This window comes from Pavona decussata, unplaced genomic scaffold, assembly GCF_977016875.1.
Source record: "Pavona decussata unplaced genomic scaffold, jaPavDecu1.1 SCAFFOLD_111, whole genome shotgun sequence".
In the NCBI taxonomy this organism is placed as follows: Eukaryota; Metazoa; Cnidaria; class Anthozoa; order Scleractinia; family Agariciidae; genus Pavona; species Pavona decussata.
In genome coordinates, this window is record NW_028145525.1 from 362,501 (window position 1) to 390,000 (window position 27,500).

General features: G+C 35.4%; 2 pseudogenes; one reads left to right on the plus strand and one right to left on the minus strand.

Moving 5' to 3' along the window:
• Positions 1-4,312: 4,312 nt before the first annotated feature.
• Positions 4,313-5,399, minus strand: LOC146470779 (uncharacterized; annotated as a pseudogene).
• Positions 5,400-15,568: 10,169 nt separating this feature from the next.
• Positions 15,569-27,500, plus strand: part of LOC146470780 (uncharacterized) — a 14,430-nt pseudogene continuing 2,498 nt past the window's right edge.

Consider the following 27,500-nt stretch of genomic DNA (forward strand, 5'->3'; position numbering starts at 1 on the left):
GGTTGTTTTTGTTTATCCCCCAAGGTAACCTACCTCCACACAAGAATTGAAGGGGGGGTTAAAATTTTTCATTTCCAACTTTGCTTCACTTTCCTGGAGAATTGCTCTTAACTCTTTCACTGCTACAAGGATGTACTGAGTACGTCCTGTATCAGATTACTTATATGCTATGAGGACGTACTCAGTACGTCCTAAGTTACAGTGCTTGTTTTTTATGTTTAAGGCGAATGGAAGGCCCCCGGTGGGGAGTGCAATGCCAACCAGACATACCAAATAATCTCAACGAACGAAACAACCAAACGGTTCCCCTTAAACGGGAGGTGCACTAGCACGTCAAACATCACCGGGGGATCGAACTCCACTCCTTACAAACACAACACAGGACCAACAAAAACAGGTCAAGACAGGACAAAAAAACAAGATAAAAGACGAGGGAGGCAACACCAAACACAAACACCCTCACTCAGGCAATGACTACCAACTAAGGCGACCGTCCAAAAGACACACTTACTCAAGCAATGACAGTGCAACCAATAAAGGCGACCTTCCAAAAGACGCACACACTCAAGCAACACACTCACTCAAGCAATGACAGGGCAACCAATAAAGGCGACCGTCCAAAAGATGCACACACTCAAGCAACACACTCACTCAAGCAAGGATAGTACTACCAATAAAGGGGACCATCCACAAGATACCCACCCCAAAAACAAAAATCAAGAAAACAACCCAGCAGAAAATTATAAACGGACCATGAGACGGTCATCAACCAGCGAGCAAAAAACACTGCGAGCACCCCACTGCTCAATAAAATAACGACGACGACGACAAGACTGAAAACGACGAAAAAACAGGGGCAAATGAAAACGAACATAAGACTTGACACTCTATTACACTAACCGCAGAGGGCCGCTTGTCCGGAAAACAAAAATCATTACAAGCAACCCAGATGACAAACTTACACACATTGATGACATAAACGAAAAAACGAGGAACACAACAAAGCTCATCTGGGGAAAAACCAAACAAAACATGACGCGACAAAAGAGAAGGACAAAGCGGCGAAACAGAAAAAAAGGAGAGACTGGATCCAGTCCCAAACACCAGAGGCCAAAGGACAATCAAAAAACAAATGCTGGAGAGACTCCATAGCATGACCACAAAAACAGGCAGTGGGGAGATTGTAGCCGGAGGAGGACAGGCGCTCAGCAGTATAAAGGACGCTGTAAGAAGCCTTCCAGCAGAGAACGATGACCGGACGATCCAAATCAAAGAAAAAAGCTATCGCCAGGTGGACGACCAATAAAGAGAACCAAAAAGGGAAAAAAACTTGAGTTCACAATGAGGACGAACAAAACGCTCAGACAAAAGGTACAAATATGCGGACTTAGTGGTAAGGGAAAAAACATTACAAAAATGGATACCCTTACCAATGCTTTAAGAGCCAGAGGTGAAGGAACCATTACAAGAACGCCAGGCCAAAACAAGTTCATGATAAAACGGGGAAAGAGAATCAGGAACAAAGAAAAAAGGAAACGAAAAGACCATCTGGTGAGGGAAAGCAAAAGCAACAGAAAACCAATGAACCAAAAAAGAAGATCAAGACGCCGGAGAGATGACAAAACGGCGGACCCACTGGACACGCAGGGGACAGATCTTGGCCTGACAATTGACAACAGAAAAACCACCCAAAAAATTGGGCTGGTAGACTACCTGACGCTGGACAAGATCACGCTTGCCATTTCAAAAAAACTTAAAAACTAAGGAGTTTAACTCCTAAATAACCCAAGGGGGGACGGGGATCAAAGAGGCCACGTACCAGACACGCGACAGGGCCAAGGCATTGATGACAAGAGCCCTGCCACGGAAGGAAAGAGAATGCTGCCACCAGGAATTGAGAACATTCTCGACCACAGTGATGCGGGGACGCCAGTTCACATGGTCCAAATTCCCAGGGCCAAGAAACACACCAAGTACCTTGATCTTAATAGATGTCCAAGAAATGGTAACTGGAGCATCATTCCTGCCATTCCAAGAACCTAGCCAAAGGCCTTCACACTTTGAAAGGTTAAGTTTGGCCCCCGACCCCCCTTCATAAAGATCGTAGACATCAAAAACCTCATCAATCGCCTGATCAGAAACAACAATAAGGGATGTATCGTCAGCATACTGAGAAATGCAGGAAAGAGGACACGAAAAACCGGAGAGAGAGAAACCAGCAATATGAGGGTTGGTCCGGATGGAACAAGCCAACACCTCGGCATCAAGAACATACAAGAGGGGCAACAGAGGACAACCCTGACGAGCCCCATGGGACAAGGAAAGAAAGGAAGAGATGTGGCCATTAACATTGACAGTGCTCTGGACATTGGAGTAAAACAACATGACCCATTGGATGAACGAAGGGCCATAACCCATTGTGACGAGAGTGGAACGGAGAAAACCCCAATCCACCCTGTCAAACGCCTGTTCTTGGTCCAGAGAGAGGATAGCTGCTGGAACACCAGTAGAAGAGCAAAAATTAACCACATCACGAAGAAAGGAGACGTTCTCTCCGATAAACCGACCGGGAATGCCACAAGATTGGTCTCTCTCAACCACCAGGTGAAGAACCTTTAACAAGCGCGCAGCAATAGCTCGTGAAGCAATTTTATAGTCAACATTAAGAAGGGTAATGGGTCTCCAGTTACGAGGATCTAAACGATCACCTTTCTTGTAAGAAAGGGAAATAACACCACGCTGCTGACTAGAGGACAACAAACCAGAAGACAAAGAAGAATTAAAGACACGAACCAAATCAACACCAAGCACAGGCCAATACTTAACATAAAATTCCACAAGAAAGCCATCTCACCCTGGCGCCTTTCCATGAGCCATACCCTTCAAGGCAGTCAGACACTCCCCCGGGGTGAGAAGGCCTTCACAACACTGATTATCAACATCAGAAAGAGAAGAAGTAACATGAGAAAAGAGATCAGACTGAGCGGCGGGGTCACAAGGCTCAGACGGAAAAAGATCATGGTGAAAGGACAAAAAAACACAACAAAGATCCTCGGAACTGGAGACAAGAGAACCGTCCGCAGCACGCAAAGCAGCAATACGGCGGTCAATGAAACGTTTCTTTTCAAGACGAAAGAAGTAAGAGGAAGAGGACTCCCCCTCCTCAGTCCATCTAACACGAGGGCGGACTTGCACCCCACGAGCAGCCTCCAAATCAAGTACCTGTAAGCAATCCAGAGTGGAATGGTATGGGCCAACGGAAGAGGCACGACCAGAATCCACCTGGCCTTTCAAATGGCTGGCAAGACGGGTAAGCAAATCACGCTCAAGATTCTTTGACCGGGAACGATTAGAACAAAAGAAACAGTCAGACCTTTGATTTTAGACTTCCCTGCATCCCACCACTGAGCAAGGGAAGGGAAACAATTCATACGACTACGCCACAAAGACCAAAAGTCAGTGATGGGCTCAACATATTCATCATCCAAGACGGAAACATTAAGCTTCCAAAGACCAGGACCATGAGGGACCACCTTGGGAATTTAGAAGGACAACAATAAAGCACAATGGTCAGAAAAAGGGCAAGACACAATATCACAAGAAGAAACGAAAGGGACCCAAGCAAACGGCACACCAAAAAGATCAATACGAGAAGCACAAGAATGGTCCCACCTGGCCCAGGTGAAGCTAGAAGAAGACAGGTCAAGGTAGCGCCACACATCCTCAACACAACAAGAGTCAAAAAGGCGACGGAGGGCAACAGAGCTCTCTCTCGAGGTGTCATCAGGAGAACGGCCAACCCTATCCAAAAGGCGATCAAAAACAGCATTAAAGTCACCAGCGAGGATGGTGGGGACAGAGGGGTCAATTGTGGGGATCAAATCATCAAAGAACTGGTCTCTAGCAGGATTCCTGTTAGGGGGATACACAGAACAGACTCTGAAAACAGAATCACGAAAAGAAAACTCAGTTAAAAGAAAACGACCATCAGAATCACACCACGAATTAACAAGGGACAACGAAGGATGATAAAGAATTATGGAACCACAAGACCTGACAGAGCCAGGGGACACAACAGAAAGAAAACCCGCGGAACGGAACCACATTTGACACTCGCTGTCAGAGGAACAATGACAATCCTGAAGACAAACAACAACATTAACAGACGGAAGGGAACGAAGATACTGCAAGAGACTAGCCCTCTTGTCAGAATCACGAAGACCATTCACGTTAATGGAAATAACATTAAGAGCCATAAGTAGGGTAAATAAAAGGTTAACCGCCATGAACAATAATGAATATGAGGTCCAAACTATTTCTTCCTACGGACAGGAATGGCCGAGGGTAAGGTTGGCATCTTATGTTTCCCACAAGGGGGAGATGGCGATGCCTGCCGAGAACCCTTAGACCGCGAATGAGAATGTGAACACTCTAAGGCAGACCCACTTACAGCAAAAGATCGACAAGAACGATGATCCTTCCAAGGGAGAGGAACAACAAACTCAGAGGAATCAGAGGCCATAGCAACATCAGAAACCAACTTAGATGAAGGCTCCCGAACACCAGGTTCAGGAGCAGCAGACGAGACAATGGCCAAAGAATCCTCAGAGGAATCTGAGACCACAACAGAAGATTCAACCAACTCAAGAGGCAAAGGATCCAAAACAACGGCCAGAGAGGAAGCGGAAGAGGAATCAGAGGCCACGACAGGAGAGACAACCAACTCAGGGGACAAACTACCATGGCGGTTTTTAGCACAGGATATAACGTTTTCTAGATTTCTTCCACCTCTTTAGGAAAGTCATCAGAAATTCCAAAGTTGCAGCGTTTCGTAAGATTTTTGATGAAGGACTTGATAAACTGTTTGTCATGAAAAAGGTCGGAGAGTTTGACAATGATAGGACGTGGTTTGACATTTGGGGTGTTAGAAGACGGACGACGCAATGATAGCCTATGAACTCTCTCGAAGTGAATATTTACTTCATCTTCCTGAGGAATTGTTAAGTCGTTGCATAAAAAATACCTAAGTAGTTCGTTTGTATCTTCCTTCGATTCATGTGCATGTTCCTTGATTCCGAAGAATTTCAAATTACCTCTGCGGCTGTGGCACTCTAATTTAATGTGGTGGCATTGTAATTCTGCGAGTTCACATTCGACATGTTGGATAGACGCTTCAATGCTTCTTGTCGCTTAGAAACTTTCTCTTGTAAATCTTTCACCTGTTTTACTTCAACTTGGGAACTCTGAAGACTTTCTTGCATGTATTTCTGTTCCTCTTCGAGGGATTTGATTTGGTTCCCATAAATTTCAAGCTCAGGGATTAACTTAAAGAGCCTAGTAAGTTTCTCGTCGATTTCGGTGAGGCAAGCATCGGTTGACTTGCACTTATGTGTTGGACGTGTTGGTCAATAAACATGGCAGACGGACGTGAACCTTCTGGTCCCGTTTTGACGAAAGATACCGAGTCTTACCAGCTTAACCTTGACTGGTGCGAATTACAATCCCTTAAGCTAAACGGGGAACGATTAATGTGGACGAATAACTTTGAATCGTTAAAGAATTTTGTGGAAAATGGCTTGAAACTACAAGGAAAGTGGTCGTCGCCCGGAGGAAACGTGAAGCAATTCAAAAGTTCTAACAATAATCTCGTCATCAACTGGTATTATAAGAAACAGCTAACCCTTTGTTTCCAAGGTCGAGATGGTCCCTCCTTAAAGGATAAGTTGGTCAAGTTTATTCAAAATAAACAGGGAACGGAAGCTGATACGCCTGTCTCGGATACTCCAACAACCGAGCAAGAAATTCCGCCTTCGCAAGAAGCCAATGGCATCTGCAGTAATCGACTAGCTTCGACCGCCGATGCGGGACTTGAGAACAGTATTCAAGAGCGATCGAACTCTGATATCAGTGCTGATATTGAGGGCTTAAAACTGGATTTATTAATTCTTCAGAAAAAGGTTGAAGCAAATACAAGCCTTCTGTCGACGAAATGCAAATTACAAGAAACCGCTTTTAGTGCCGAGCTCCTCGATTACAAAGAGAGGTATGAGAAGGTGCTATCGACATTATCTAAAAAAGATAATGAAATTGAGGTGTTGGAGGAAAAGTGTTTTTGCTATGAGAGCCAAGTTTTGTCCTTGCAACAAGAAAATGATTCTCTTAAGCTGGCAATGAAGATCATTATGCAAGAAAGAAGCGAAGGCGAATGCCACCAACAAAAGATATGTGATTGTTGGTCCCAAGTGGGCACACTTGGGAAAAGTGTAAATGATAAACATATCCAACGGCCGTTGGCCGCCTGCAACATAGAAACTCAGAACAGATTTGAGCCCCTTAGAAGTGAGGTACAATTCCAAGTGAGAAATGAGGACAACTATGCTGCAAATAACGAAGAAAGACGCCAACAACAGCAACAACAGCAACAGCAACAATCACATGTTGATTCATCTGAAGCAAGCCGGGCATTTGACTCAATTCCAACCAGTCATAACCGCTATCAGGCCTTACATGTTTCTTCTCCTTCGAGTCAAGTATCCTCTGAGATGCCACTGCATCAGTCTGGAACGCACGCAAATACCTCTCGAGTTAGTGTAAATAACTCCAAAAGCGGTGAAGTCGGAAAGACAAGACCCATAGTGCTAATTGGTGACTCAGTGATAAAACACATTGATCCAAAAAAGCTTTCGCAAAGACATGTTTATAAATTCTCATATCCTGGGAAAACCACTGCTGAAATAGCTGAAGCTGTTGACAACATCGCCGTTGCATCCGATCCTTCTCACGTCATCATCCATACTGGGACAAACAATCTTCCATCGGAGTCTGCCGATTCATGTGTCGCCGATATCAAGAGCCTTGTATTGAAGGTGAAGAGCAAGTTTCCTAACTCAAGCATTGGTCTCTCAGGTATAGTCTACAGAGAAGATATCAACGTCGATGCTAAACGCATCGAAGTTAATGAGAGGGTCAAGCTCATAGCAGAAGATGATAACATTACAGTAGTATGGGATATGAGGGGATCAGCGCCTTTTTCCAAAATATGGTTAATTTCTTGCGCTGATTTTTTGCGCTGATATTTTTTTTAAAAAAATAGAATCAATTATTTTTCCAAGTCGAAATATCCTCAAGGAATTTTCAAAAGAAAACTTTTTGGAATTCTATATTAAAATATCCACAAAAGTGCGTTTAAAATAATCATCATGTGAAATCATTAGTCATTTCTACGCTTGGTCTTTTATTTGGTTTTTATGGCTCAGGCGAAGCCAGGAGTTTAGCTTTTCGGCAGCGCAGCGCAAGCAGCGAAGCTGAGAAGCGCGAGCAGGGGATTGAAAAGCGTTAAAAACTCCCCCGAGGTTACGGTGGGAGGAGGAGCGAAGCGACGATGGGGCGAGGCTACAATGTAACAAAATAATTTTCCAAGGTTGAACCAAACAATTTGCGCCAAAAATTTGAGATCATAATTAATTTCGTAATTGTTTATTTAATTATTATAATAAGGGGTCGGGCGAAGCTGGAGCTTAGCTTTTTCGGATTCGGAATTGAAGCAGGCATCAGATCGAAAGGAGATTGACTGAAGCTTGAAAAGCTTCGCTTTTCAAGATGAAGTAAATCTACTGAGATATTATGTCTGATGAGATTTCGAATGGGTAGGAAAAAGCGTTAAAAGCGAATCGTAGCTGGAGGGTGAGGAGTGAAGTGACGAAAGAACGAAGTGAAACGAAGTGAATTGAGGAACGAAAACGACGATTAGGCTACGACCATATTATGGAATTTATTTGGTTATTTTAATAAATAATTTCGCTAATAATTTCCCGAGGTCAAATCCAAAAAGGCTTAAAGAGAAACCGCTTATATATAATATATTGAATGAGTGAATATAATATATTTATTTTAAAAAACCACTTAGTTAATCGTTTAAATTCTTTTATGAGATGTATAAATGATGTTAAAAAAATATTTATTGAAGATGTGAAAGAGATATCAGGGGAAGATATTACTGAAAGCATGGAATCTTATAAAAAGTTTTTAAAAATTGAAGAAAAAATTGGAAACTATTTGCATCATTATGAATTGATGATTGATTATGACTATATTTTGCATTGTTTATATAATCGGAAAATGATTGAAAAAATGTTTGAATGTGTGAATTGTAAAAAAATACAATTAGTTAAATGTGAAAAAAATAAATATATTGAAAATAGAGATAATGGAATATATAGGATATTTAAAAATTATAAAGATGAATTTTTTCCAGTTTGTTTTAATTGTGTTAATGATGGTAAAACGTTTGTAACGAAATTTAAAAAATATTTTTTTCCAGAAAATACAATATCATATGATAAATTTAAAAAAATACATCCGAATAGAAAAGAATCAGAGCATTTTAAAAGAAACTATTATGTTCCAATTAGTGATGAAGAAGATAGTCGTTATGATGTTTTATCAAATTTAGGTATTTGAAATAATGTTTTATGGAAAAATCCTTAATTAATCTTAAGGATTTTTAAATGAAAAATTTATTCTTTGCTGTCAATAGCTTGTCTCTTCGACGTTACTTTTTTTCTTACGCGTAAGAAACGCAGTCACACCATTATCCAAATACTGTTTCACTTTCTTGGAAATGATGTAATGCAGTGGGACTTTCCCACTTGCGTCTAAACTTAGCCTATTGTGTTCAAGGTCATGAGACAGTCATATGATTCTCTTAACCAATCACAATCAAACAAGTAAACTTTATGAGTAAACTTTATCAGCAAAGTTTACTTTTACTGACGATCTTTACTGAGAAAGTTTGTGCAAAAAATATGAGTTTGAGTTTGAAAATGTTTAATATTTAAACAGTTTCTTATTTTGCATGACAAAGGATATTTTTGTTATGGAGTTTCTTACGCGTATTAAACAATATCGTGTACAATTATATATTGTATAGTAGAATGAATTGTGATTCAGAAATACACGAAGGTTTCAGGGATTTTGGAGAGTCTTGTCCTTTCTGTCATGAGCAGTTTGAAAATCGTAAGTCGAACGAACGCGAACAATGTTGTTGTGATAATGCTTATATAATTCTTGATAGAGGTTATTCAGTTTGTAAAAATTGCGGGCAAGTTGCTGGCTATAAAGTAGTAAACGAATATGTTAATTTCCGAGAGAATCTTTATCGCTTTCGTAAAAAGAGTGTTTACAATCGAAAATATCATCTTGAAAATATAATCGATGATTTATTGGCAGCATCGGTGATATGTGTTAATTATCAACAGAGGGCAAAAATACATCGTATTTTCGTCGAAATAAATAAAATTCTTCCCCATATTAATGAGAAAAGGAAACGTATTATCAGTATAAAATTTTTATTAGAACAAATTTTAAGCGCCATGGGATTAGAACACAGTTCGCTTGTTTGTATTAAGAGTGACCGAACATTGGCTAGTTATAAAAAATATTGGGATAGTGTATTGGATTTGATTGGTGGTGAAATAGGTCAGTGAAATAACTTATCATACATCCTTGCTTGTTTATCAACAATCGGTGTGTTGTCTAAAATATAATCATCAGCATGTTTTAGTTTTTTCAGGAGATCATCATCAAATTCGCCACTTCCAAGGATTTCTTTTATAGATATTAACAAGTGCCCGTATCTTTGAAAGGCGTAATGACATTGGTATGTTTTAATGTCAAGATTTTTATGCTTCAAATATATTTGAATAAAAAGTGAAACAGCAGTAGCCGCAACAAGAGATATGCCTGAAGTGGGTAAACTACTGGATATACCACCAGCAGCAATAATTGCAGAACTGATGTTACCGATTAATTTCCATTTTCTATAGGATTTATAAGCTTTTTTGTAAATCCACATTTTTTTGTGATATGTTTTGTAATAAGATTTCAATTCATCAACTTGGTCAGATGATAATGTGTTGCTGACATGGTTGAACTCTGTTGCATCAATCATAGTCTTTTATAATTATTGTCCATACAAAATTTTATGATTTTTTAAGAGCTTCATTAATCGTGCTGATTATTAACGGTTTTACTTTAGTACGCATCATATTCTCCAATAGTCCTTTGATGTCAGAATCCAATTGCACCAAAGATTGTCTTATACTATTGTCAATCAGTGGTTTGATAGTATCCTCTGTGTGGATCTGGAGTTGACTGAGAGATATTGCATGATTTGGTTGTGTTCCATCTTTGATAATCAGATGACGGTCTTCTGTGTCAAGGTGACCATCATCATTGACGTGAATTGGTTCTTTCCATATGATATCTTGCTGCATTTCATGTCTGACTGTATATTCAAACTTATTTCCGTTTTCATCTTCTACGTATGGCATTGTATATGATATTATTATATTAATATTGCTTTGTGATAAATAGTAAAATAGATGTTTCTTAATTTTTTACATTGCAGTGAAACAATAGTATCGAATAATCTATTTACAGTTATCCATACTGTGTTAGCATCTTGAAAATCAAAGTTATAATTTATTTTTTGATTACTTAGAAGTGTTATAATAATTGTGTCTGTGACTCTTTCATAAGTTCTTCTCATAAGTCTTATATCTGTGATCCATATTTTTTTTATCGAATCTGAGATAAGCGCCTTTTGTGACGAAATAACCATTATGTATAACATCTCCGAAAATCCGAACTGGTCCATTTTTTTTTCTGTAGAAATTGTAAATTTACAGCTTCTTTATCATCTGTAGGATCAGCCAAATTTACGATCCTATTATTATTCATATTAATATCCACCTGCATTTTCATCTTATTATTTTCGAAATCAAACATCTCATTTTTCAACCCATCATAAACCCTTGGATCTACACTATCACTCCATCCTTTGATTCCATAAATAACCAAGTATCCTTCTGGGTTCTGGACTACAGCTGTACCATGAATTTGCAATGTTATACGATCAGGTGTGTTTTTGCTGTTGTTATTTATCTGAACAAGAAGTTTGCCGTACGTGTCGAATGCTCGGTAGACCTGTTTGTGAATATAGACAGTTGTTCCAACAGTAAACAATGATACATTGGTGGATTCAGGGAAATAATACTCGAATATCATTGTGAACGTACCAATGGGTAATGGATAAATGTTGAATGAGATACCACTTCGATAATCATTAGACCCAGAGTCCTTAGTCATTGTGATAGAATATGCTTACTTATTTTGGTGAGCTGATTCTCTGAAATTGTTTTCAAACCCATTTACCCTGATATTATATTCTGAAGCTGATTCATCTGTATCGTACAGGTATTTGAATTCGTTTGTTTTGTGACTGCTAACCAAATGTGATTCAGCAAGTTTATCTTCAAAATACTTTTTATTTACACCGTCTTTATCATTGGTTGGCTTTTCAACATTTATCAACTTATGATCATTCAAATTTAAATCAGCAGTCATTGAATTGGTCCCATCTCTTCTCAGGAGGTTGTTAAAAGTGGTATTAACTAAAGTTGAAAAAGTATTGATAACATAGTTATCTCGATTGTCAACATAGTTTTTATCAGCTTTAAGATTCAGCTCGGACACCCGAGCAGCAGCTGATGGCTCGCTCGATAATTCCAGAAATTCAACTGTATGACCACGCATGTCTAGATCACCATCCAATGCATCAGGATTTATACGGTTAAGAAAGTTTTGATCGACGTAGTGTTTAGTAACAGCATCATTATCATCAGTTGGGTGTTTCATATCTTTTATCCGATGTTGATCCATATCAAGATCACTATTTGAAACTTTTTGTTGGTATTTAGTATCACAAAAACCCAAATTGACAACATCATAGGTATTTTGTATATTAGCACCAAGATTGGTGATTTGTTTATTACCCATATCAAGGTTACCAGTCATTGGTGATGATCCATCCTTTTCCAAATAACCTGATAAATCAGGTGATGGTATTTTTTTAACAGAATCATCAACGTACTTTTTATTCGCTGCTTGATCGTCATTATCAGGTTCTAAAACATTAATATCAAAAAATGTTTTCCGTCCGGTGATATGTTGTTCTGTTGATGTGACCATAATTTCGCTTTTAGCTCGTCCACCATGACCATCAAAGTTTTTCAAATCTGGTATATTAAGATGAATGTTTTCATAAGACTGATGCTCAGTCATTAATCGAACATCATTGGAGCTACCAGCACCGTCTGGTGTATCTTGTAGATAGATACTATTGGTATGAACACTGCCAGTATTGCTGTAAATTACTGCTTTATTAGCTCGCACATCACCAGGAGCATTATCCAACAATTGAATTTGACTCTTTGTGACAGCATCATTAGGATCAGTGCCTTGTTTGACATTAACCATTTTTTTGTCTTGTAAGTTATAATCACCATTATCTGTTAGTATAAAACCAACGCCTGGAGGTCCTTGAGGACCTTGTTGTCCTATTGATCCAGAACCTGTTGTAGAAGTTGTTTCATCATTGAAAATTCCCATTATACTAATTGATTAGACTGTTCCGTAAAAGTTTCTTTTTACAACTTTCATAGGTTTGTCCACATAGAGAAAAGAATATGGTTCTTTAGTTGATTTTATATATTTATCCTTATCAACACCTAACTCACGAGATATAAGGTTTCTTTCATTGCTGCTTGGAAAGTCATATACACAAAAATGTGAGCAGTTCAAACGAATGTCCTTTGGAGTTTTGTAAAATGATTGACTAAGGTAAATAACAGAACAGTTTTTATGCCTACCACCAATAAAATATTCAATTAATGGTTTTTGGTTTTTATCACAAATAAAGTCATCGAATATGACAATCTTTTGTGATTCATCATCCATTAAACTCTCAACTGGAACTATCTGATCATTGCTATAAACTATCACATCATAACCAACACTATTTGATATATCAGTCAGTTTTTGAATCATATCTTTATACTTTTGTTGTTCAAGATTTTTTGCATAAAGATGTATTTGATCATAGTATAATAATGGCTGCATAAGCATGTGATAAAGAAGGTTAGTTTTACCCGAACCAGAATTACCGCATATAAGCATTCTAAATGTATCATTAGGCATAAATCCATACAGACGTTTGAAATTATTGTTTTCATTTTTATTGTCATAGTTTGGAATATCCATTATAATATTTAATTAGACAATAAAAATGATGGATTTGTATATGATTTCTGAAAGATAAGTTTAGATAAGTTTAGATAAGTTTAGATAAGTTTATGTAAGCGAATAGTATAATGGACTTACAAAGATTAAAACAAATATCTGAAGCCAAGATTAAGGCTGGAATTTTAACTAAAGAGGTAAGAGACACGTTGAAGGAATACAAGCATAATAAACAAGATTTACAACAGGGTTTATCAGAAACGTTCAAACCAATAATCAAAGCTCAGGAAAAGACAAAACAAACAATCGACGACAAACAGGATAAATTAATTGAGCAGTTGCAGTAAAACCAAAAAGCAATCACATCAGGTTTGGAGAACATTGAGATGTTAGCAATTCAGCCTGGACAACCACAACCACAACCACAACCACAGCAAGCAACAAAACTGCCAATTGGTTATAAACCAACTATGATGTCACCATATAAAGCAAATCTGGACAAAGGATTCAATGATGATGAAATTGAGATAATGATGGAATATGAATTAATTCCACCTAGTTCACTATTAGAACGTATTAAGGATGGTTCACTTGTTTTTAAGGATTATGATAATAAGGTTGGGAAAATAATAAAGGAAATTGGTAGACAAAAAGGTGTTTTATCAATAGGTAAAAGTAAAATCAAAAATGAAGCTAAAATCGATATGTTAAACATGAAAATGGAGGCTGTTAAAAAATACAGAAAAAGAATTCAACTTATCCCAGAAGGTATAGAAACCCTCAGTGGTAAAGGTTTGCATACACAACCAAAGCGAAATGCGTATAAGATAAATCAATATGGTCAGTATGGTGGTCTCATGATTGATATCCCCAAATTGATGGGACAATTACGTCTTATTGCATCAAAAGATGGGCAAAAAGTGCTTGATAAGAAGGTTGATTTTGACACCATTGATCTCCTCACAAAGAGATTCAATTCGAAAAAGAAATACAGCGATATAGCCAAAATGGTTTTCAATGAATTAAACCAACTGAGTGAAATTCCAATCCATAAAACCAGTAATAAGTTCAAAAAAATAGGATCAGGAGTTGTCTATTTCAATAATATAAATGACCTACTTGACAGAATGGAACTTCTCGGGGGATCCATTTTAGCTGGGAATAACTCCGTTAAAAATGAGTTTTCACAGATTGCCCATAAATTGAATCAACTAGGGACGATTTCCAATAAACAACTCATTGAGCTGTTGAAGAATTATGTATTCTAATGATATATATGCAAGAACGAGAAATAAAGATATCATCCGTTAATCGTCAAAAAATAGGTAGGAGTCAGCCTGAAGACTTTTCAATCAAGTTTAATCCACCAATTTATCTTGAGAGCAATATGAAACATGAACTAGCAGTTAATCGTGTGTCAATGACTTATTCATGGCATAATATCAATAATAAAAACAACAATAATAAAATCAAATACTCCAAAGATAGTGGAGCCAATTGGGAAACAATCACATTTGTTGATGGTATGTACAGTTATGATGATCTCAATAATTATATTACACAAGCCATTGAGCAAAACGATGATAAACCAGCCAATGGTGTGGCTGTCAAACTGTATTTTGTTTTATCAAGTTATCGTGTCGTTGTCGAACTTGGAAACAAATGGAGATTAGATATATCCAATTCAAAATTCGGTGATCTGATTGGTTTTGAGCCCAAAATAATAACACAGACTGAATATAGCAGCAAACTTCCAAATATAACCAATAGTATTGATGTCATAAACATAAATTGTGATCTTATAACTGACAGTATTAGCGATGGAGTATTAACAAATACATTAATAATGATTCCAACAGATAATTTAAGAAGATCATTTCCATTTACTTTTGAGCCGAAAAGAGCTTTATTCAGTCCAGTATCAAAGAATATTATATCCGAAATCAGAATAACGGTAACGGATGCATTAAACAGACCCATTGATTTAAATAATATAGATTGGTTTATGAGTTTAATTCTACGTTCAAGTTTTGTGTAATGAAATTGTATAATGAGACAAAGTGAATTCAAAAGAAGATTTGACCCAGAAATGGGTCGTTATGTTAGAAAGAATATTTACGATGAATCAATTGTTGGTGGGAATATATTTACATCAATTGCATCAAAATTATTCGGAAAAACAACCAAAGAATTAGCTAAAAAAGGAGTTAAAACAGCAGCTACAAAGGCTGTTACAAAAACTGGAGAGCATATTGGAAATAAAGCCGGAGATAAGATAGTTCAGTTATTGAGTAAAAAACAACCCTCAATTTTGTCACCTACTAGCATGTCCACTCAGCCAAAGGTAACAACTTTAAGCGCTAAGCCTAAAGTTCTTATGCCAAGCGTAACAAAACAACTTTCTGATATGGAAATAGCAGATCGAGTGAATCAGATAATATCTGGTGGGAAAATCAGAAGGAGGAAAATTGTGTAATATAATAGTATAATGAAATCATTCAGGAATCCAAAATATTTTGAACGTTATGAAGATGTCTTTTTCGATCTTGAAACACCACTGAATACTGGTGATCCAGGAAACGACAATTCTCAGAAGAAAACCGGATACAGGTTTGTGGTTGACAACACAGGTGAGGTAACACCTTTCGACTGGTATAATGCCAGAATCTCAATGACCTTCAAAGTACAAACAATGGCTAACGCTAATATTGCGGCTGATGATCACAATGGGATCGTTAATGGATCTCATTCATTCATCAACAACTTCGATGTTAAACTAAATGGTCGGAAAGTTTATGACTGTAACGATGTAAATCAAGCAGTTAATATCAAAAATTTGTTAGAATATAGCCCAGTTTATGCTCAATCAACTGCGACAAATGAACTATTTTATTTGGATACAAAACGACACGCTGAAGAAAGACCTGCTCAGGCAAATTACAATAAAGGGTTTGCTGCAAGAAAAGCACTTTTGGGTTTATCATCAGATGTTACAACAGAAATTACTCTTAACCGTTATTCATTTTTTGAGGCACTACGAGATGAACTTCTTCCTTCAACAAGAATGGAAATAAATCTACAAATTGAATCAGATAATAATCTTATTTGGCAAGCTGGGGCTGCGTGCCGTGTTATGATAATGAGGATGCAACTAGTTGTGCCAAGAATAACTTTCAATTCAGAAGGACAATCATTATACATTGATCAGTTTATGAAACCACATAAATGGACATATCTACGTGAAAACATCGAACGATCAAACAGTACTAGACTGCGATCTGGTATATTTACAATATCAACTGGCATCGAACGACCAAGACATGTGTTTGTGTTCATCATCAATGATGCCAATATTGGTGCACAAACGACTAATCCTTTCTTGTACAACACATTCAATGTTGCTAATGATCGAGCACTATCATCTGCTCATCTGGTTGTTGCAAATGGTAATGAATATCCTGATGTACACTACAACCCATCAACTGATATGACACGTGTTTACTGAGATATACTGAAGTATGTTTATGCAAACAATGAATATGGACAAGGTACACTTTTGAATTCTTCTAATTTCAAATCATTATTCGGGTTTTTATACTTTGATCTAACAAAACAAAAGACGGATATTAGAGATGGAACAACGAAACTGGTATTTCATTATGAACTATCAGGTGCCACAAATGCAAACTATTCAATTTATGCCCTTACTTTATACGAACAAAATGCTGAACTTGTGCAGAAAGACGGCAAGCTTTTATTCAGATAAATATAATTTTATCTACACATATCATATACAAGATATGACAAGCTATCATTCACATGGTGTAAAATTGTCTCAAGGACAAAAACAAAAATTAGCAAAAGCATTGAGAAATAATTCAGCAATAACAATCAGATTATCACATGATGAACTAAATGGACCTGACCAACTTATGTTAACCAAAACCCAAATAAATAGATTAAGAAAATCAATGGCAAATGGTACTGGTTCTGACATTAAAATATCAAAAACACAGATACGAAAAGCAGTCAAAATGGGAGGGAGCCTTTGGTCATCATTATTCAGTCTTGGTGCGAGGGCATTTCCAGCTGTAACAAGTCTAGCTTCAAAAGCTGCTGGTCCACTGGCTACTGGAGCATTATCTGGTCTTGCCAGTCTTGGTGTTGATAAGATATTCGGAAAAGGACAGGTTGGTGGGTTCTTAATTCCACAAAACAAAGTTGATCAATTGATAAAGTATAAAGATTGGTTGACAAATGAACAAAAGAAACAAATCGTTAATGCAATTCATACTGGTGGACAGATTGTTATCAAACCGACAAAGAGTCAATCAGGTGGTTTCTTGGGTACATTATTGGCTTCAATTGGCGTTCCTTTATTGTTGAATGCATTGACTGGAAAAGGGTTGCAAGTGGACAGAGAGAGATCAAGACGGTCTGTACCAGTTTATGTTCCAAAAAATACCAATGGTGGTTTGGTTCTTCCGGCTGATTATAGACCACCTCCATTTTATGGTACTTGGAAACAACCCATAGGCATGGGAGTAAAAAAAAAACCTCCAAAAAAGGAAAAGGGTTACTACTGGGAAAAAACAGTCCTTTCAAAAACATTCCACTAATCGGGGATATCTTGTAGAATTTATTAATACTCCGCTTAGCAATTTTGATCTTAATAATTGCGTTAAACAGCTTGGTATCAAATATTTCAGAGGAGTTTTCAGCAAAGATAAATTACCCATGTCCATCAGAAACAATGAAGTGGGGATCATAAATCTTGATGATTATATCGGATCAGGCACACATTGGGTTGCATATCGAAATGGAAACAAATATGCTGAATATTTTGACAGCTTCGGATTACCTATGCCAAAAGAAGTGGAAAAATATCTTGCAACAAGTGGTAAACCTTTGATATATTCATCAGATGAAATTCAAGATCGAGATTCTGTATTATGTGGATATTGGTGTCTCTATTATCTGCTTGAAAGACAAAAAGGAAAATCGATTCTAGAAACAATTCATAATTCCAATTTACATTTGAATACTACTGATAGTGATAATCATGAATTCATTATAAATTATTTCAAGAATATTGTGTAATATATATGTATAAATGGTAAAATCGTATTGTGTTAAACAGAAAAAACAAACTGAATGTGTTGAACCTTCTGGTTATTTCCAAACAAAAAATAATAGATTAATGTTTTTTTGTACTTGTGCAGAATGCGGGATAAAAAAAACCAAATTCGTTAAACAAAATCAGGGAAACGGAGCAGCCCGCCCAAAGGGGCGGGCATAATGGATACTTTAGCATCAACTGGTACTGATATGTTAATTCAACATGGTATCCCATGGTTGGGTAAAAAGGCTGTAGAAATGGGTAGATATTACGGATCTGAAGCATTGAGAAATCCCAAGCTACAAAAGAAGGCTCTTGATTATGCTTTAGAAAAAGCTACTCCTTTTATAAAGAAGACAGGTTCTGAAATGCTTGATCAATTATCTACCAAAGTACGTCCTAATAAAAAATATGTTACTGACAGAAAGGATCTCGATGGGAGTGGTTTCGATCTTCAAAAAAAACTATCCAAACTTGGAGAATTACATATGAGAACTCCTAAGGGGAAAAATACAATTATTGTGGACCTGGCACAAAATTAGAAGAAAGATTAGCATCAAATGATCCCAATTATCGAGAACCAATAAATAAACTAGATGCTATTTGCCAACAACATGATATAGATTATAGTAATGCTAGATCATTATCCGATAAACACGCAGCTGATGATATTATGCTACAAAGAATATCTGAAATACCTTATCGTGAAAGACCTTGGGGTACAAGCTTAGCTCAAGCTGCAATAGCCACAAAGAAAAAGCTTGGACTTGGAGCTTCAAAAAACGCCAAAAGCCGTCGAGTAAAAACTGGCAAGAAACATTAGCTGATGAACTGCATAAACCCATAAAGCGTAACTTTACTCGACGGCGTGTTATTGTTAATCATGTTGATGAAATATGGGCTGCTGATCTTGTTGAAATGCAACAGTTGAGTAAATGGAACAAAGGTTATAAGTATCTTCTCATGGTTATAGATATCTTCAGTAAATACGGCTGGATTGTTCCGTTAAAAGATAAGAAAGGTGAAACTGTAACCAAAGCATTCCAACAGATTTTCAAAGAAGGGGATAAACCAGAGTATCTTTGGACTGACAAAGGCTCAGAGTTCTACAACAAACATATGAAAGACTTACTCCATAAACACAACATAAAACTCTATTCAACAGAAAATGAAGAAAAATCATCAGTGGTGGAAAGATGGAATAGAACAATCAAAACCAAGATGTGGAAGCAGTTCACTGCCCAAGGCAATACAATGTATCTGGATATATTACCCATGTTGTTGAAACAGTATAATATGTCTAAACACAGCTCAATCAAAATGACACCAACAGAAGCCAGAAAAAAGAAAAATAAAGGAACTGTTTACTTCAACCTATATGGTGATATGATGCAACCAAAATTACCTAAGTTTAAAGTAGGTGACAAGGTCAGGATATCAAAGTATAAAAGAAAGCTATTTGATAAAGGTTATACACCAAATTGGACTGAAGAAGTGTTCATTATCAACAAAATCCAATACACCAATCCGATCACTTACAAACTGAAAGATCTCAATAATGAAGAGATACAAGGCAGCTTTTATGAAGCTGAATTGTTGAAAGCAAAACAAGAGGTATTTAGAATAGACAAAGTCATCCGGAAAGATCACAAGAAAAAACAAGCTTTAGTGAAATGGAAAGGATATAGTGATGACTTTAATTCTTGGATACCGTTGAAGAATTTAATGGTTTAAACAGAAATTAATATATCATATATCATATATCATATATGGATAATATAGATTGGAAAAAAAACTGTTCAATGAACTGGCATATTCACATAATGACACATACTACTGGAAGGGTATCATTGAAGATTTTGATGAATTAAATGATCTTGTTGACTTGCCATCAAATAAAAAACCATTTTATGATCCTTATTGGAAAAATAAATTATTATACATTATTAAAACTAGTAGTGGTCTCGACTATAAGAAAATTTATGATAAAGTAACTGAAACAAGAAGTTGTGTTTACGATGATGAAATTGATGATTATTCTGAAAGTTTCATGTTTTCTGACAAAAAATGCATTTCAAATGTGTCTTCTGATTCTTCCATTGATTCGTCTGATGATTCATCTGATGATTCATCTGATGAAGATGAGGATAAAATGAATTATCACCATCTTTTGAAATTTAATAACTGTAATAAAATGTGTCTTCGAATAAACTTTAAAAAATAGCTAATTTCTTTCTCCACATTTTTTTCTATGATAATTTTTATATTGATTTTTCATTGTTTGACCACATTCACAGGTATATGTTCTTTTAGCCCATTTTTCTTCGTCGCTTAATAATCTCATTCTTTTTTCTCCTGTTCTTGATGATTTGATATAATCATCTGGCATATCTTCTTTTTTCACATATTCAAATTTGTAAGAAATACCATTCTTTTTGGAAATTCCAGTTTTGCAGTGGTTAATACCTTCGCAAACCATTTTTACTATCCCTGCATTAATACCAAGATATTGTTGAATAGCATACATACTATTAAAGTATGTCACCTCATTATTACTACAATTGATGGCTTTTACAAATTTTTTATTGGTATGATTATTTGCCACAAACGAATAATCACGTTTTTTATCAGAAATTTCTATCATATTTTATAATAGTGACAATTCTTTAAACCGTATAAAAAATGAAATCTACATTATTATTATATGAGAGACCTTTACATCGAATTATTATACAAATGTTATAAATATAATCGCCAATGTAATTCAGAAATATTTGATAGTATGTTGAGATATTATAATTATCAAAATGATGGAACTATTATCGGATATATCACTGAACATCGTTTAAAATATTTGAAAGAAAAATTCATAAGTGGAGAAAATGGCTTTTTCTCAACATTGATTAAAATATGTGAATGTTTACAACCTTTGAAAAATCGAAAAACTGAATTATTAATTGAATACGTTATTGATTCTTTGAAAAAACAAAATTAATCCAGCATATTATATGCTAAAACAAAAAGCTATCAAATTGGGTGCTATCGATTTGAAACCTTCCAATAGATTGCATAAAAAATACTTTGTTGTATTACCATCGGGACAAAAAATACATTTTGGTGATAATCGTTATGATGATTTCACAATTCACAAAGATCCAATTAGAAGATCGAGATACCGAGCTAGGGCTTCTAAAATTAAAGATAAATATGGACGATTAACTTATAAGTTAATTAATAGTCCCAATTATTGGAGCTTTCATCTTTTGTGGTAAAAACATCAGTTATATATTTCCAAAAATACTAAAAAGAATGCCTCATCAAACTTTCTATTATTTTCATGATCAAAATTTGATTTAACTTTAACATAATCTTTAAAATATTCCATATTTACTTTTTTCACTTTTATCATATGAATTGTATAAACGTATCAATTTTTCATATATTTTTCCATTATATATTATCACCAAATTTTATTTTACTAAGATGATTTAAATATTCATCATTAAATTCTCCCAATGAATCAGTTATTTTCCATAATAAGAACATCTCATCTTTCTTTTCATTTCTTAATTTTTTCAGTTTTTGATTATCATTTTCAGCGTTTTTAAACATATTTCTTATATTCTGCTTCCTTGTCTCAAAATATTCTTTAGTCAATACCATATCGTCTGTATTTTCTCCATTATTTACCATTATACAACCTAAATCGTAAACCAAATCTTCAAAATCTTTAACTTCATCTTCTTTACCAAGTTCTTTTAGCCATCTTTCAATAAAATCACTCATTTATAATATTATATTATATTATTTTTTTATATGGTTGAAACATAACTTATGCCCATAAGCATAACTATTTATCCCATCATCTAGTATATACCTTTTATCATCAAAACATGACAATGAAACTTTGTTTAGTGAAAAACTCTTGAGGATATGCAAATCACTTCTGATCGTTTTCATGTTATGATACATTTGCTCGTTGTTGAATAATATATTTTTGTAATCCTCATGTTTGATGACTTTTTTAATCACATTTTTCGTAATACCTTTTGCAGTTTTATTGTTGGTGCCATCATCTTTGGTGTATGAATACATTTTACTACGCAAACCAATGAATTCTGTTATCGGTTTGCCAGCCGCTTCATCTTTAAACTTACCTATTACCTTTTTATTACTAGCATCATAAAACGGACTATCTGCTGGATAATCACTGTTATCAAATTTATCTTTGTCGTTCCAAAAATCTTTGTAGGCATCTTCTGTTTTAATTTCATACGTTAGAGAATCAGTGTCTGTAAATAATAATTTTGTTCTGTTTCCGTATTTTGATTTCATGTAGTTATAATGAAAATCATATATTAGTGTTTTACTTATATCTAGAATACACATCCCAACATATGCTGGTCTATTTAGGGTTAATGTCTCTTTGATCTTATGAACAGCCACAAGATTCTCGTTGAAAATTTTACTTGAAACATAGGTTGGTTTCGATGTTAATTGAACAAGTTTCTTTTCATCAGTGACTAACCTTACATCAACTCTTTTTCTGAGGTTTTCCATTGTTTTTCCAAATACACTATTATTCATAAGTTTGAAAAAATCTTTTTCAAAACTATTTTTGGCATTAGTTCTTTTAAGAGTGTTGAAATCTATGTATTGTTTCAGCCATGGAGATTGATCAAATTCTAGTACTCTATGAACCTTGGTTATTTTCAAACCTAGATCAAGATATAAATGCAAATTTCTATAATGTAATACATAGTTCCGTTTTTCAGACAAAGTTGGAATTAATTTATGAACCTGACCAATGGAAATATTATCCTTTTCTTTTATCGTACTACAATAATTCGACAACATATTCTCTTTTACACAAACTTGTTCTGGTGCTAATGGAAAATCATTATGAATATCATGTAGTGAGGTAGGATAATCCAAATCAACTTCCAATATTAATCCCTTTTTTGATGAGGAATCATACTTGGCTAAGTCAAGTTCATCGATTTTATTTTGAGACATCCATTTAAAACCACCTGTTGGAAGATATTGTGACATAGCCCAACCATATAAATTATTTGCATCAAGATACATGATATAAGAAGATGGTTCTTTTTCATCATACTCTTTCATGTAGGGATTATTTGCTTTTCCATATCGATTAGCAATGTAACTGGTACCACCTCTTAGACCTTTTTCAATAAATTGGAACATATCAATATCAGTCATAAGTTCTAATTTGATACCAGTCATTTTTAACATAGCATCCCAACTCAAACCCGGACTTGTGAAATAATGACATGGATCTAACTTATAATATTCCAAACACGTTTTCCTGAAATTTTCAAAAACATCTGCTAATAAAAGTATGTCACTGTTTAAGTAAAGATCATGATATACTCCCATATTTTCTATTTTAAAGGTTTTCCAAACTTTTTTTGCATGGTCATAATCTTCATCTGAAATATGCTCATTATTCAATTGACTATAAAACTCTTCTTTTGATGGTAATTCAGTCATTTCAAACTTATCAAAGCTATCCATGTAATCATATGGGTATACACCTTTCTTCGTCATCAAATTGAAATATTTATCCTTTTTGAAAAATTCTCTCGTGTATTTCAAAGCATCTCTTGGAAGATTGTTAACAAGATTAGCAAGTGATTGGCTCATAAACTGAAAACTGTCAATAAATACCAAACTATTTCCCAACATAACAGCCATATATTTTTCCATGTTATTTGGAATGGCATTGAGATTCATTTGACACTCCTCACCTTTTCCATTCACATATGTATGTTTTTTAACAATTTCACCAATCTGCTGCATTATAAAATGACTATCGTATCCTCTCAGATTATGAAAAACCACAGGTATCTTGCCAGTGAGTTTAAACGACAAATTGCAATCTTGATGTGCTGAACCTCTAAACAAACCTGTAATATGACAATGGTCCCTGACTCTTATATCTTTTTCATTATACGATTTACCACAAATATGACACTGATCAGCTTTTTGAAATTCTTCTTCATCAACATTAGTCATTTTCAATGGTTTGTTGAATTTGTATTTAACAATGTTTTTGCAGTAACGTACTTCTTCTAACATTTGTTCTAAAAATTTGTAAACAGCATTTTCACCTCTATAATATTGAACATCCTTGGTATACTTATCATCGTAACAACAAACAACTTTATACCCATATCCACAATCTGTATGCTTTTGATAAGCATCTGTAAAAGATTTATCATTATTCTGTTGGCAACCATGTATCCGTTCTGTTAAAGCTTCAAAGTCAGCATATATTACAAATGGAGCTGGTAATTGCTTGTGGTAATGGTTATATTTTAAAATGTTGTTATCTTTACTTGGCATTTTTATGGCTTGTGTACCATTTATTACAATACAGTTTTTCTTGTGGACATCAAACACATCTTTTGTGCTAAAACATTGCAAACAATGCATACAAAAATGTTTCTTATTTTTATGCTTGGTTTGGTTAAACATAAATCTATTAAAATCTTTGATGTACACAAAATGTTTATTCTCATTTTCAGATATAAGCAATAATTCCATATGATCTTCAAACTTTTCTTTTGAGACAAATAATGGATATGGTTGCTTATTCTCATAACCGAAAACATTGATATTGATTTTATTTTGTAATTCAATTTTATTTATCTGTTTGATGGAAACAGGAAATACAACTCCATCATAATTCAATTCATTAACATATTTTCGGTCAGATTTTTTAATACGCTGTGGGTCTTTATCCATTGGACATAGATGCCTCACATGACACCATCTAAAACATTCATTGTCTTTATTCTGCAGATTAATTAATCCTTTCTTATTTTGTAATTCAATTGGCAGTTTAAGATACGATGAACCCTTCATTGGTTTATATCGAACAATATTCAGATAATGATTGTCGATTGATTTTATGATCCATCCTGAACCCTCTGATATCCATTGAGCTATCCTATTCAAGATTTGTTCTGCAGTCAATTTTAGTACTTCAGCAATTTCTGTTTGGTTGATGATCGTTTGAGCCTTACTGTTAAAATATGCCGTCTTGGATATAATTATATCACCTGTTGTTTTTTCAAACGTCACTTTCAGAGTTTCAATAAACTTCAAACCTTTCATGGATTCTAATATGTTTTTGATATAAAATCCTAGTTTTTGTCTTGTTTTTTGCAATTGAACTAATGGATCTTTATCATCTATTACTGTCACCTCATATGATTCAGTAAAACCTTTCAAAGCTTTATTCACTTGCTTTATTTTAGTGCGGGGAGGTGGAATTGGTTTAATATTTTCCTCATACTCTTTAATCATTTTCTTGACATTTTTACGCGGTGCTGGAATTGGTTGCTCCATAATTTTTTCCGTTCTCGGTGCTGGAACTGGTTTGTTTCGTTCGATTAATTGCTTATTCACATCTATTAATTGCTTCACTTGTTTTGTTAATGCAGCAATATTCTTACTTTGCTGAGAAATGATTTGAAATAATTCAGATTTTGATAATTTATCCATATTATATTGTATATATAATAACATCTCTTTAAGCCTTTTGGATTTGACCTTGGAAAATTATTAGCGAAATTATTTATTAAACTGTCCAAATAAATTCCATAATATGGGCGCTGCCTAATCGTCGTTTCGATCCTCAATTTCACTTCGTTTCACTTCGTTCTTTCGTCACCTCACTCCTCACCCACCAGCAGCGCGTCGCTTTTAACGCTTTTCCTCCCATTCAAAATCTCATCAGACATATTATCTCAGCATATTAACTTCATCTTGAAAGCTTCGCTTCCAAGATTCAGTCAATCTCCTTTCGATAATATGTCTGCTTCAATTCCGAATCCGAAAAGCTAAGCTCCAGCTTCGCTTGACTCCATTATTATAATAATTTAATAAACAATTACGAAATTAATTATTTGTGCAAATTTTGGATTTGACCTTGGAAAATTATTATCGCAATAATCCCCTCGGTCCATCGTCGCTTCGCTCCTCCTCCCACCGTAACCTCGGGGGAGTTTTTAACGCTTTTCAATCCCCTGCTCGCGCTTCTCAGCTTCACTGCTTGCGCTGTGCTGCCGAAAAGCTAAACTCCTGGCTTCGCCTGAGCCATAAAAACCAAATAAAAGACCAAGCGTAGAAATGACTAATGATTTCACATGATGATTATTTTAAACGCACTTTTGTGGATATTTTAATATAGAATTCCAAAAAGTTTTCTTTTGAAAATTCCTTGAGGATATTTCGACTTCGAAAAATAATTGATTCTATTTTTTTAAAAAAAAATATCAGCGCAAAAAATTAACCATATTTTGGAAAAAGGCGCTGATCCCCTCATATCCCATACTACTCATTACTTATATTGATAATTCAGTTATTGACGCCTCAGCATTAAATGGTAGTAGACTTCATCTGAATGCCAAAGGTTCGTCATTGCTGGCCGTGCAATTTATTAAGTTTTTAAGATCTGGTTCTGGCAAGTATAATCAGTCTCTTAAGGGTTTTCAGTCCTCAGCTATCCAACAACTGGTAAAACTTCTGATGGAACTGGGAAACCTTCCCTCTCCAGCTTGCAACAGGAGACGCCCACGCTAGCTTCTCAACCGAGTAACGTATCATCAGGTATTCCTAATCAAAACATTGATTCATTTGAAAGTACTATTCTCTCTGATTTTCTTCCTTCTGGACGTGGTTTTAAAATTGCAGGTTTAAACATTAATAGTCTTACAAAGCATATTGATTAACTAAGAATTCTCCTTGCCGATCGCTCCATTGATATTCTCTCAATTAATGAAACTAAACTTGATGACTCTATCAATAGTTGTGAGGTCCAAATACCAGGCTATGAATTTATTCGTCGTGATAGAAACAGACAAGGAGGAGGAGTAGGTTTTTATATAAAAACCGATTAATTTTAGCGTTCGCTCTGATTTGAATGCACCCAATCTTGAAAATTTATGTATAGAGATTCGCAAACCAAACTCCAGGCCATTTCTGATAGCCACTTGGTACAGACCTCCTTGCCCCTCAATTGATTTATTTTTACATTATGAATCATTTCTTGAGAAATTAGATTCCCTCGGCCTAGAATATTATCTGCTAGGTGATTTGAACTGTAACCTGGCCTCTGCACAATATGATTTAAATACTCGACGCTTATGTGAAATTTCTGATTTATTTGGGCTTCAACAGCTTATAACTGAACCTACTCGCATAACTGAATCCTGTTCAACATTAATTGATTTAATTTATACAAACTATACTGACAGGGTAGTCTGTTCCG